This window comes from Macrosteles quadrilineatus, unplaced genomic scaffold, assembly GCF_028750875.1.
Source record: "Macrosteles quadrilineatus isolate MER2022 unplaced genomic scaffold, UCM_ALF_1.0 Scaffold_1__1_contigs__length_201487025, whole genome shotgun sequence".
Lineage (NCBI taxonomy): Eukaryota > Metazoa > Arthropoda > Insecta > Hemiptera > Cicadellidae > Macrosteles > Macrosteles quadrilineatus.
In genome coordinates, this window is record NW_026542594.1 from 49,824,447 (window position 1) to 49,836,074 (window position 11,628).

Consider the following 11,628-nt stretch of genomic DNA (forward strand, 5'->3'; position numbering starts at 1 on the left):
AAAAATATCTCCAAGGGTTTTTGAGATATTAATTATTTTCAAAAAATACAAAATGGCGGATTACGGCTAAATTAAGCCGAAATCGAAAAGGTTAATCAACATTTTCGACGTATTTTTGCATGTAAAATTTGAATCTGCATAGCCCGCTACGCTTTACTGAAACACCCTGTATATTACATGGTAGTCCTCCACTTACATGGATGTTCTTAGTATTATCCTGTAGATAGAGTATACTAACTCTGATGATTTATAGACAAGTGAAGAGATTATTCGTTTAGTAAACAGACATTGTCAAAGAATCACCTCATTCACACAATTATATCTCCTACCTCGATGTAACGTACGTTCCGATTAAGTGAAATAATTGTATATAAAGCTACATAACCCATTCAAGTAAACTATAACTTATTTATATTACTTCAACTGCTTTGCAAATACTATTTTTATACAAAGAACTTTTTTTTACAGAAAGTTGGCTATTAGCAGTCGAGCTTTTCGATTACCAATATTGACGCATAACCAAGTCTAATCTGTTGATATAACAGGTTTCGTTCGAGGCCAATCAATCAACTAACTTTGTAACGTCGAATTACGCCGGTTCACTATCTGAATGTAACTATTTTACTGAATGGTTTGTTATTATTATATTATATTATGTTATTGTTTTGTTGTTAAAACTTTTACCTCTTCCAATCATTGATGTGATTCAATAGCCATAATTATCTTCAATGCTATAGAACAATTTCTCCATTCAGACCATCTTCTAAACATAAACCAAGTATTTGTATTGGTCTTAGCAAGAGGCAATTTAATAGAATATTTCTTGGGGCTTCACACGTAATAATAATCAAAACTACAGGTGAATGGTTTGCAATATTATTTAAAGCATCAAGGAACTCAGAATGTTTATTTTAAGGTAGAATATTACTTAATTTAAAGAATGCCGATGTTTGAAGTTTGAATTATCCTGGTTGAAGAAACTGGTAAGCATCTAAACCTTAGGAACAAGTCGCAATCCCTTAAGAGCCAAATATTGAGATGAGAGAGTTCTGCTGAATTGCTTAAATCGATCTTTTGGACGTAACAGTAGCACTGTACTTTATTTCAACTATAGGTTTTACTCGCAAAATTTAATCTATTCACATCGTTCTAAAATATACAGGGTGGAACGAAGAAAGTGTTTAACAAAAAATTTTGTATTATAGCCTACTACTAAGTATTGGTGACAAAATGGTAGAAAATAAAAGATAAACTAAGATTTTTTTAACATTTTTATATGCTTACATAAAATGGCCATAAGGGTAACAAACATTGTTTTAATTTCAACTTCATTGTCATTTTCAGAATCCTCGTTAAATTTCCAATAGTAATAGTACAAACTTATTGAAATGAAATATCTGTATAAGCCCTCATTCTACAATGCAAGTATGAACTCGTGATTTTTGAGAAAAATATAAATATGTTAACATAAGGTTTTCTACGCTAAAGTGGACTATAGAGAGTGTCAAGTATTACTAAAATCTTCCTCAATAAATAACCTTTACGATATTCATGATTGAGGTCTCGAATTGAAGGTATGCACGCACAGATTTGCCATCAAGCATCGGCATATATTAATTTATAATCCCACTCGGTGTATACGTAAACAAAATTTGCTCCCAATGTATTTCTTATGGGAGTTACATTTGGGTTTTCTTTGCCGAGTTCGTTTGGCTCTTCTACCCGACCGATTTTCATTATTGAGGTCTCAAATTGAAGGTATGCACGCACAAATTTGCTATCAAGCATCGGCATATATTTATCTATAATCTCACTCAGCTTATACGTAAGCTAAATTTGCTCCCCATGTATTTCTTATGGGAGATAAATTTGGTTTCTCTTTTCCGAGTTCGTTTGGCTCTTCTACCCGACCGATTTTCATGATTGAGGTCTCAAATTGAAGGTATGCACGCACAGATTTCACATCAAGAATTGGCATGTATTTATCTATCATCCCACTCGGCTTACACGTTAACAGTAAATTATTTGATTTAATTTGAGCTTTTGATCGTTTGAATCAGTTAAGCTCAAGATACTGTATGACTCAATCAAGTACATCAATTTGATTATTTCTAGGATATTATATTTATTCAAACGCTGCAGAGCAGGATGGGTCCTCTAGTTTTTAATTAATTCTAGCAGACTTCATAATTGTATTACATGGAAATCATCGATAAGCAGCATACAGCTGATTTACCTCTAGTTTTAACTCGGTAACATAGTTGAAAGCGGGTTTAGGACACATTTACACTCTTGTCATTGATTAAAAAACACATAACGCTTATGATATATTTTAGAAAAACAAGTTTACTGGAAACAACTTGGTTTCTAATATTACCTTAATCTTTTTCTAAGCAGCTGTTTAGCAAACCACTAAATATGATCGCAATGTTTATAGCAAAGGTATAACATAATTTCACCGGTGGGACACACGGGAGGGACGATGGCTAACATAGTGTCAGCGTTCGCCGCTAGAACCGCTAAGTTGAAAATTTTAAATTAAGTTAATTTTATAATTTTTAGTTATAAAATTAACTTTTTAATTATAAAATTAAACTATCATGACCTAACCTAACCAACCAAACTTGCTGATAATATAAAAAAGATATAAGATAAAAATCAAATAAAGCAAAATCTCTGACAAAAAGTAAATTTCTCCAATGATTTTCGAACCCGAGACCTCCTGAGCACTAGTCCGATGCACTACCTACTATGCCACGAATGCCGCTGGAAATATGTCGTCTCGTTACGGTAATCGTGTTGCCTCAAGAGAAGACATTAGCCACTATAGATATGACGTCACCATACCTTTAGCCATCGTCCCTCCAATATGCCCATTCCATAATTTCACGCCCAAGTTAAGTTCTCCTTAAGGTTAGTTATCTCCTTAAGGGTAAATAAGGTCCAATTAAAACTCATTTTGACTGGTACAAACTACCTTATTAACTAAACTTTGGATACATTTTTGTGGAAACACTAATAAAACTACAATATTGTCAGGCAAACAGTAAACGAAAATATATCACAATATTTCCAAACCTGACAATATTGTAGTTTTATTACTGTTTCCAATAAAATGTATCTATAAAATAATAGAAGTTTAAAAAGTATAATGTTGATTAGTCTCCATGGCACCAAAGATCAAAGTCACAAAGTAATCGTTAAAAACTAATTATATTTAAATAAGGAATAAATGTAATATTTTTAAGGAGACAATTTCGTGTAAATCCAATCAGGCAAATGGAAATTCGCTTAGTCTGCAGGTTTGCTGCGGCGGGGGTATTTAACATTGCGCCTATTTTATTTTGAATAGACTGACACCACCCTTATTTAAAGCGAAACTAGTTTATTTAATATATTTAAAGGTGTCGTAGAAATAAAAGAACTAACAAACAAAACGAAGAAGGGACAAAAGAACTAAAAAAAGAAATGCTAAAGCATTGAAACTATAAAAATAAAGCATATCAATGGCGTATATAAAAGTTTCTAAAAGTATTCTATGAACGTAAGCGATGTGAGGAGAATTCCATGTTATTCCTTCAATTGATCCGCTACGTATATCTTTTGCTGCTGATCCTATTCAATGTGGATAAGTAATACATATTTTTACATGTTCCTACGTTTACGTGTCTTTACAAATATATACTGTAGTATTGGAGATAAACCTTATTGTCATATTAAACAATGCCAGATAATATAGTTCTTTAACATAGAAAATCGATGATTCCTTACTAGAAATATAAAGTATTTATATTTCTCTAGGCTATTTCTTCTATAGGCTAATATACAACGATGAATGCGTAATTTAAAGTATAAACTAGGATTACATAGCCTTGTATCATTTTAGACGCAATGTAAGGTAAGTAAGAGCACGTTTCAATTTTATTTTATGTAATTCTTTAAGACATTTTTCAAAAACTTACTTGTGATATTTATCTTATGAATTTAAAAAAATTGTTTTCCTTTTCCGAGTTCGTTTGGCTCTTCTATCCGACCGATTTTCATGATTGAGGTCTCAAATTGAAGGTGTACACGCACATATTTCACATCAAGTATCGACATACATTTATATAATATATTGCTCAACTAAAAAACATGAATTTAATTTATTTTCAAATTTTTATTAAAAGTCGGTGGCTCAGTCGGTAGTGTCGCGGACTTCGGGCCCAAGGCGATGTCGCGGGTTCGGTTCCTGGTCACTGCCACTAAAATTTATCAGTACAGTTCACCTTTGTACTGTACCAGCTCACTCCTTGCTTTGCTGTAAACGTTCCACGCACGGGCGGTTAGTCTATGTGGACGGGCAAATGCAAGGTTAAAAGAAGCCACCAACCTCTATTAAAAAAAAAATAAAAAATGTAGATGTGTTTCACCAGTTATAATTATATAATCGTATATGTTTTGGTTTAAGAACCTTTTGTGAAATAGTTGCTTTCATGTAAGAAGCAACATATAAGGCTATCCTAGTACCACAAATATATATTTAATACATATGAATTAACATATTTAAAATATATTTTATAAATCGAAAGTGCGTATTAATAACCCTTTTATATAATGTTTCAATAAAAATATGTTTTTGAATCTATTTAATTTTTTAAAAATGTGTTTCAATAATATATTTTAGTGAATGATATTTAAATAAAAAGTGTATATAATATCACTTCCAACCATCCCATGGGGTCTAAACATAAAAACACAAAATAATGAAGATTTAGTATGAAAAGCACAATTACAATTCCTTACTAAAAATGTATAATACGATATAGGTTGACATTGGACATTTCGAGATTCGAATCCGTGACCTCCATTTCTGGAATACCCTGACTTTGGATCGTGTTCTAAGTATTTAAATGGATTCTTCGTATGTGATTTATGGGGAAATAATGTTATTTCACGTTTCTAGGTGAAATCGTACTCCCGTAAAAGTATGCGTACGAGTGCTGCCTCACTCTGTATAAAAAACTACAGGACCCATGCTGCTCCGCAGTGTTAAAATATATATCATATCCGAGAAATAATCAAGTGTATGATTTTTGATGAGTAATACAGTATCTTGAACTTAACTGAAACAAACTATCAACAGCTCAAATTAAAGCCTACAATTAACTGATTATTTTGAGTCTAAAACATATAAAAAAAAAATACTGGGCTATTGACTTTTAACCATAAATGAACAATAACAATAACAGGTTCTGTTGTTCTTAGAGCAACATTTTGGTGAAAAACAGAACTCAATTATCTTAATTAGTTTCAAAATGGTGGTCATTTTTGTGATTTTTTTCCCGTATTTACGTAATACCCTGTATTTTTGAAACCACTAAACATGTTTCCGTTCTGATCGAAAATTCGTAATCCTGGTAAACACAGCTTTACAGTGATGCATCACCTGTAAAAATTATAAAAATTATAATTTTTTTACCAAAATTGTATCTTTTTGTAATGTTAGTAGCCCTGTAAATCCAAAAAATCAATTAGCAACATATGTCAAATAGCATATCAATGTAAGCGACTTGTTTAGATGAACAACTTTCTATGTTACACCTAGTGTATTCTATTTCTTTTAGTATTTGAGTAATGAACCAAAAACTAAGTTTTCCCATATAAAATGCATGTTACTTTTAAAAGCTTAAAACTTAAAAAGATTGTATTGTTTGGTAATGCAATTAACGTATGTAAATTTATTTACATACAAAGTATGTACAGTTTCTCATAGAAAAAGTGAAAGAAATTGCCGCTTTTAGTTGAATACTATAAATTAATAGTATGTAGTAAATCTCTATTATTGGGGTTTCAATCAATAAATTGATACAAATATTCCAAATTCTATTTCTATCCGGTAACTAACCTAAAATAGGCAATAATAATTAGAGAGTAATATTTGAAGGTAATAACAGTTAAAAGATTAAACAAGCCGTTCTGCAAATTAAATAAATAGCAACTGACTTAAAGATGTAACGTATTCAAAAGGTTATGCATTATTGATTTTTCCATCAACAAAAGCGTCATTATTTAGAACGTATACTGTATGACGATAAAAGTTAAATTAAACGTACAAAGGAACGTGGTAATTTAATCCGTTGATACATTCGACTATTTATTGTTCTTTGTCTGTTCTTGGAACCAAAATGATCTTCTTTAGACGCCGCGCCGCAGTGTATTTAATTACTTTCAACGATGGATTATAAGTAGAAGGAGTAGAACTACTGACTTATTTTTACAACAATACTACTACACATTCTTTTTTAAAGCATAGATGAAGTAATAAGGCAGAGGCTATTCGTACGTCAGAGGTCAGAGGTGTTCCTCTAGGATCTGTTCTTGGTCCACTACTGTTCTCAATTTACATCAATGACATCACAGAACATATCACTAACTCACAATACCATCTGTATGCTGACAACTTACAGATTTACTCCCACTTCAATGTAGACGAGATGGATACTGCTGTGCGACTCATGAACTTTTTAAATAAAAACTTTAAATAGAACTTACCTACTGCGTCAAAGTGAGAAACTTAGGACTCACAATGAAAGAAAATTTGAATTGGTCAGGGACCGAGTCTTTCTCGATAGTGGTTAATTGGGTTTAGTAGTAAAAACAATATAATAAACAAAAAAGTGTTATACTTTACAAAAACAATTTCATTACAAACCAACATTTAATCGCTGAAATAACAACAAAGTAAAAATATGCATTAAAACGAAAATGAGATAATCATTAAATTATCTTACTTAAGTTAAAGTGTTAGGCCCTACTCCTAATAGTATATTTCATTACAAGAGTATAAAATGAGTCATTACATATTTGAGACTATGTATAGACCCACTATCACTCGTTTTTGAACGTTACTTTTCGCAACACTACATGGAAGAATTATTATTTTCTTCATTACAAAACTCATAAATTTTTTTGGGTTATGCGTTCAATGTAATAGCTATTTACATTACAAGTGTAGTAAGAGCGTTTTTACATCACGCAGGTGAATGTTGTGCAACGAGCGGAAGCGAGCTGCATAATTCACCTAAGTGATGTAAACACGGTCTTGCGTAACGTGTAATGTACAAGATTTTACCTGACCCGACAATATACATGGGGTTACATACAACATTTTTCATTATCCATTTCACTCATCTTCTAACAGTAAAGTTCTTTTACAAACAAAAGCTAGGTTAGGAAAATACTTTAAAGCATAACATTCAAGCGCACAGCTGATTTCTAGCGTTGAACGTCGTTGGCTCCATAGAGGTATATTTTTTAAGTTAAGCACTCAATGTTATTTAAATGGGTTTCATTACCTCACCGAGTGAGTTTTTTTAGCTTTACATCACTCGAGAAGGAAAGAAGTTGTATACATTACGCTTGGGATAGGGAAGTTTAACATGGTGGGTTAGGTAAAATTAATATTTACTTTAGCTGTTGAAAATTGAAACAGTTGATAAAACAATAACAAATATTTGAAGTTGTTGACAGTGGAAAGTTTTCTGTTGTAAACAATGTTACTTTCGGTAGTAAACAATAGACAGGTGTTGAAAATATGATGTTTCGCAGGTTGTAACTCAACTCATAGTAGTGTAGTGAAATAGTATATTTCCATTTACTTTATATCTACACTAAGGTAAAGTAAATGATATTTTGTACCTAGGACCGAAAATGAGGTTTTGCCGGCTCGAGATAGTTTTTAAGTTCGAGACGAAGTCGAGAACTTTAAACGATCGAGAGCTGCAAAACCATTTCGGTCTGTGGTACGAACGCTATTTTTCACCACACTATACCCTATTACCACTATTCACCACAATAAGAATGTACACTAACAGTCAACACAACTACAACTTTAAGGTTATGTCAAGAAATCGTTGAGGAATTAGCAGAAATAATAATAAATAGTTGCTAGGCAATGGTGATACTGATTGTGCATTTAATATGCATTCATGTTAAAAAACAAGTAAGCGGACAGCTGATTTTGCGGCCCTAGGGTTGTAAAAACCTGCTCGGCCCCCAAATGACGATGACAGCTGGCATGGCCAGCAAATCGTAACTTTCAGCCACCAATTAACGTATGTAAAACAGCTAAAAACATCATAGTGTGGTGAAAAGTATGTTTATTATTTATCACCTCTATTCATTAAAAACTGATGTTAATTTTTCACCATCTCCAATGATAGCAGGTGAAAAATATAAAATAAACGATTTCATATTACTTTCGAAATATCCCCCTATGATTTGAATGAAACCCTAAGTCTTCATTTCACGGAAGTATATTGGGTGAGAACCGATTTTTCGCCTTTCAGCCTTTTCCTTTGCTCTAAATAAGTAAAAAAAAACTTTAATTCCCATAAAAAATATTAGTAATATGTCATCTCAGGAATAAATTATTTTAACATGTGACGGGACTTAATCCTATAAGAGGGTTAGTAAGCGGTTGCGCGGTTTTGATAGACCTAAAGCCGAAACAAACAGTCCATGTTGTGGTCTACTTCTGCAGAGATTATGTCTGAAATACCAACATATTGTTTACATACTTGTTACTTTTATTTACAAATCCTTGCCTTGGATAAGTTAAGGATTATTATTTAAGTTACAAATAATATAAACTAATTAGAATCACACACTATCCAAACTAGTTTTATAAAATGAATTTCTACCTACTAGAAAAGCCACAAGATAAACAAATTATATAAACCTAATAAAATATATCGCTAATTTCTAAGAACTTGTTACGAGTTGTACATTTTTTTATGGAGATTTAAAAAGTATTGCCAAGTTTATCCAAGCCTGAATGGAAACAGTACTATTTTCTCTAAGATCTTTTGTAAGATGAGTAATCTCTAGAAATTGTGTGACATCACAAATATACCCGTGTTGCAGACAAGACCCCCTGGATTCGGTTAAGGATCTCACCCAAACACACAACTTTAACTGCTGGACGAAGGTGAGTGTCAATGAAATTATCTCTACCGTTAAGAAATTCAAAGCCTCGGCAACTCAAGATGTAAATGGAGTGTCAACTAATATCTTAAAATCTGTAATAGACTTAATTGCACCACCCCTCGCAGATCTGATTAATCTTTGCCTAGCTAAGGGTATGTTTCCTGATAATTTAAAAATAGCCCGGACGATACCCATCTACAAGAAAGGGGACCCTTCACTCCTGTCCAACTTCAGACCGATATCTATCCTCCCATCTTTCTCCAAGGTGATAGAGACCGTTATGAAGAAACAACTAATAGCCTACTTGGAAGGTAATGCCATTCTGACGGAAGCCCAACACGGATTCAGAGGTAAACACTCGACCACTTCTGCACTTTTAAGCCTTGTTGACGTTATTTCCAGTGCTTTTGAGGAGGGTGAGTCTGTCCTGCTAAGTTTGTGTGACTTGAGCAAGGCATTCGATGTCGTAAACCACAAAATCCTTCTTGCTAAACTGAGTAGGTATGGGGTGGGTGGCGCAGTCCTTGGCTCACTGACTGAATACCTGAGTGACCGCAAACAGTATGTCACTCTGAGAGGTGCCTCTTCCAGCGTTGGCAGCATACCTCACGGCGTGCCGCAGGGCTCGGTGCTGGGGCCGGTGCTATTCACTATCATGATCAATGACCTCTCACTTAACAACCGTACTCTACTGTTTGCTGATGATACTACTCTGTTCTCTAGAGGGAAAGACCTAGAGGATCTCCGTGGAGAAGCTACTGTCCTACTGGAAGAAGCGAAGAGCTGGTTTGCCGTCAATAGGCTCAAGGTGAATGAGGACAAGACACAGACCATCCTGTGTACCCTCAAACCTGTTGTGGAAGATGAGGCTGTAAAACTCCTGGGCTTCTGGCTCGACCCCAGGTTAAATTGGAAGCATCACATAAACAAGGTATGTGTTAGACTATCTAGAGTTACTTACCTACTAAGCAGACTTCGTCCTACTTTAAGTCAACCCTCTCTGCTGATGGTCTATCACGCCCTCTTCCACAGCCATGTGTCGTACGGCCTTGTCCTATGGGGCCATTCTACAGCAGCCCATGACATCCTACTGCTCCAGAAGAAAGCCATGAGGATAGTGTCATCTGCTGGCTACAAGCAGCACTGCCGCCCTATATTCATCCGGCATAGGGTGCTCACTGTATTCAGCCAGTATATCCTCGACATCCTTGTACTGCTCAAAGACAAGGTGGGACTCTTTGGCAGGAGGGAGGAGGTCCACACTCACAATACCCGCAGAGCCCCAGACCTTGATATGCCTCGGTGCCGACTTGCACAGACAATGAGGAGTTACCCGCGTTCGGCAATTAGGGTCTTCAACACCTTGCCTAAGCGAGTGCGTGACATGGACCTGCCAGACTTTAAGAGGGCGATTCGTGATGGACTGCTAAATAGGCCATTGTACGCCTTGCATGAGTTGGAAAGTGAACCCCTTTTTTTTAACGTGACACGTCCACCACAAAAGTAGAAGTAAAAGTATATGTAGATATTTTTTAGTGTTTTTATGTAAATAGTATTATGACGCAATCTATCCGACATGTCGGTCAACGATGTAGAAGACAAGTATTTCAAGTAAGTACAAAAACAAAGTTTAATCATGTAGAGTTAGCCGTTGTTGATTCTACCGCTCTCTGCTCTCCTGATACGTTTTCAACTAGACTGTTGCATTTTACATGAAAAATCGCTTTTATTTTCACGAACGCAACGCAACAGCAGTCACCCAGCAGTCACGTTTCATTTATAAATTATCTTAATAATTGTATAACAAACTGAAGCTAAATTCGATAATTGTTTTCCATAATGATGATGGTGGTTCTTGATTCATCGATCTAAAAGTGCAAACTGACTATCTGTTAAACCATTTTTATTACTTGATGCATCATAAACCCTAGTGAAACTATGGAACGTAGCTTGTTCCATAATTATTATAAAATATAAAATAATAAATACAGAATTATTTACATTTGGCAAACTTTTTCAAAAACAATAATATGTATAATGTTGTAAACCTGATTGCATACATTTCACTCTTTATACTACTTTACTCTTTATACTACTTTATACTCTTTATACTATTTTATACTCTTTAAACTACTTTATACTTTATAGACGTGAGGAGGATTATTTCGAACACATCACAGTAAATACATTGACAAGAATCAAATGATTTTCAAGTTGTTTGTCTCATTGTGAAACTATTTATATTTTGTTTAAAGATATTTTTCAAAGATCATAGCGAAAAAATATTTATTGAATTGTGGGTTTTATTGAACATTGGATAGACAAAAATATCGCCCAACAGGTGGAGTCGAACCACTCCGACGCTAATCGGCTACAGGTTTGAAGCCTGCACCCCGGACCGCCGAGGTTCAGTTGGGCAGTGTAGTGGAGAGTGTGCGAGCTATATATGCGGACGTTGGTTGCGACGATTCCTGCGAGAACTAAACATTTATAATCGTAATTACTCATTAACTACCACTCGAGAACCTGTGCAAATGCCGTTTAATTAAATTATACGTAAATAAGTTAATTTTATAAAAGTATCGCTTGTCGCAGTTTTTATTACACAATTTTATATCTTAATAGTTTCGAAAAAATTGACTGGTGCGACATCTGTTG

The 11,628-nt window shown here is 34.2% G+C and overlaps 1 non-coding gene across 1 annotated transcript; it reads right to left on the minus strand.

Moving 5' to 3' along the window:
• Positions 1-11,301: 11,301 nt before the first annotated feature.
• Trnastop-uca (transfer RNA opal suppressor (anticodon UCA)) lies at positions 11,302-11,388 on the minus strand. The gene has a single exon. It is a non-coding gene; the product is annotated as a tRNA-Sec (tRNA).
• Between the last annotated feature and the right edge of the window lie 240 nt (positions 11,389-11,628).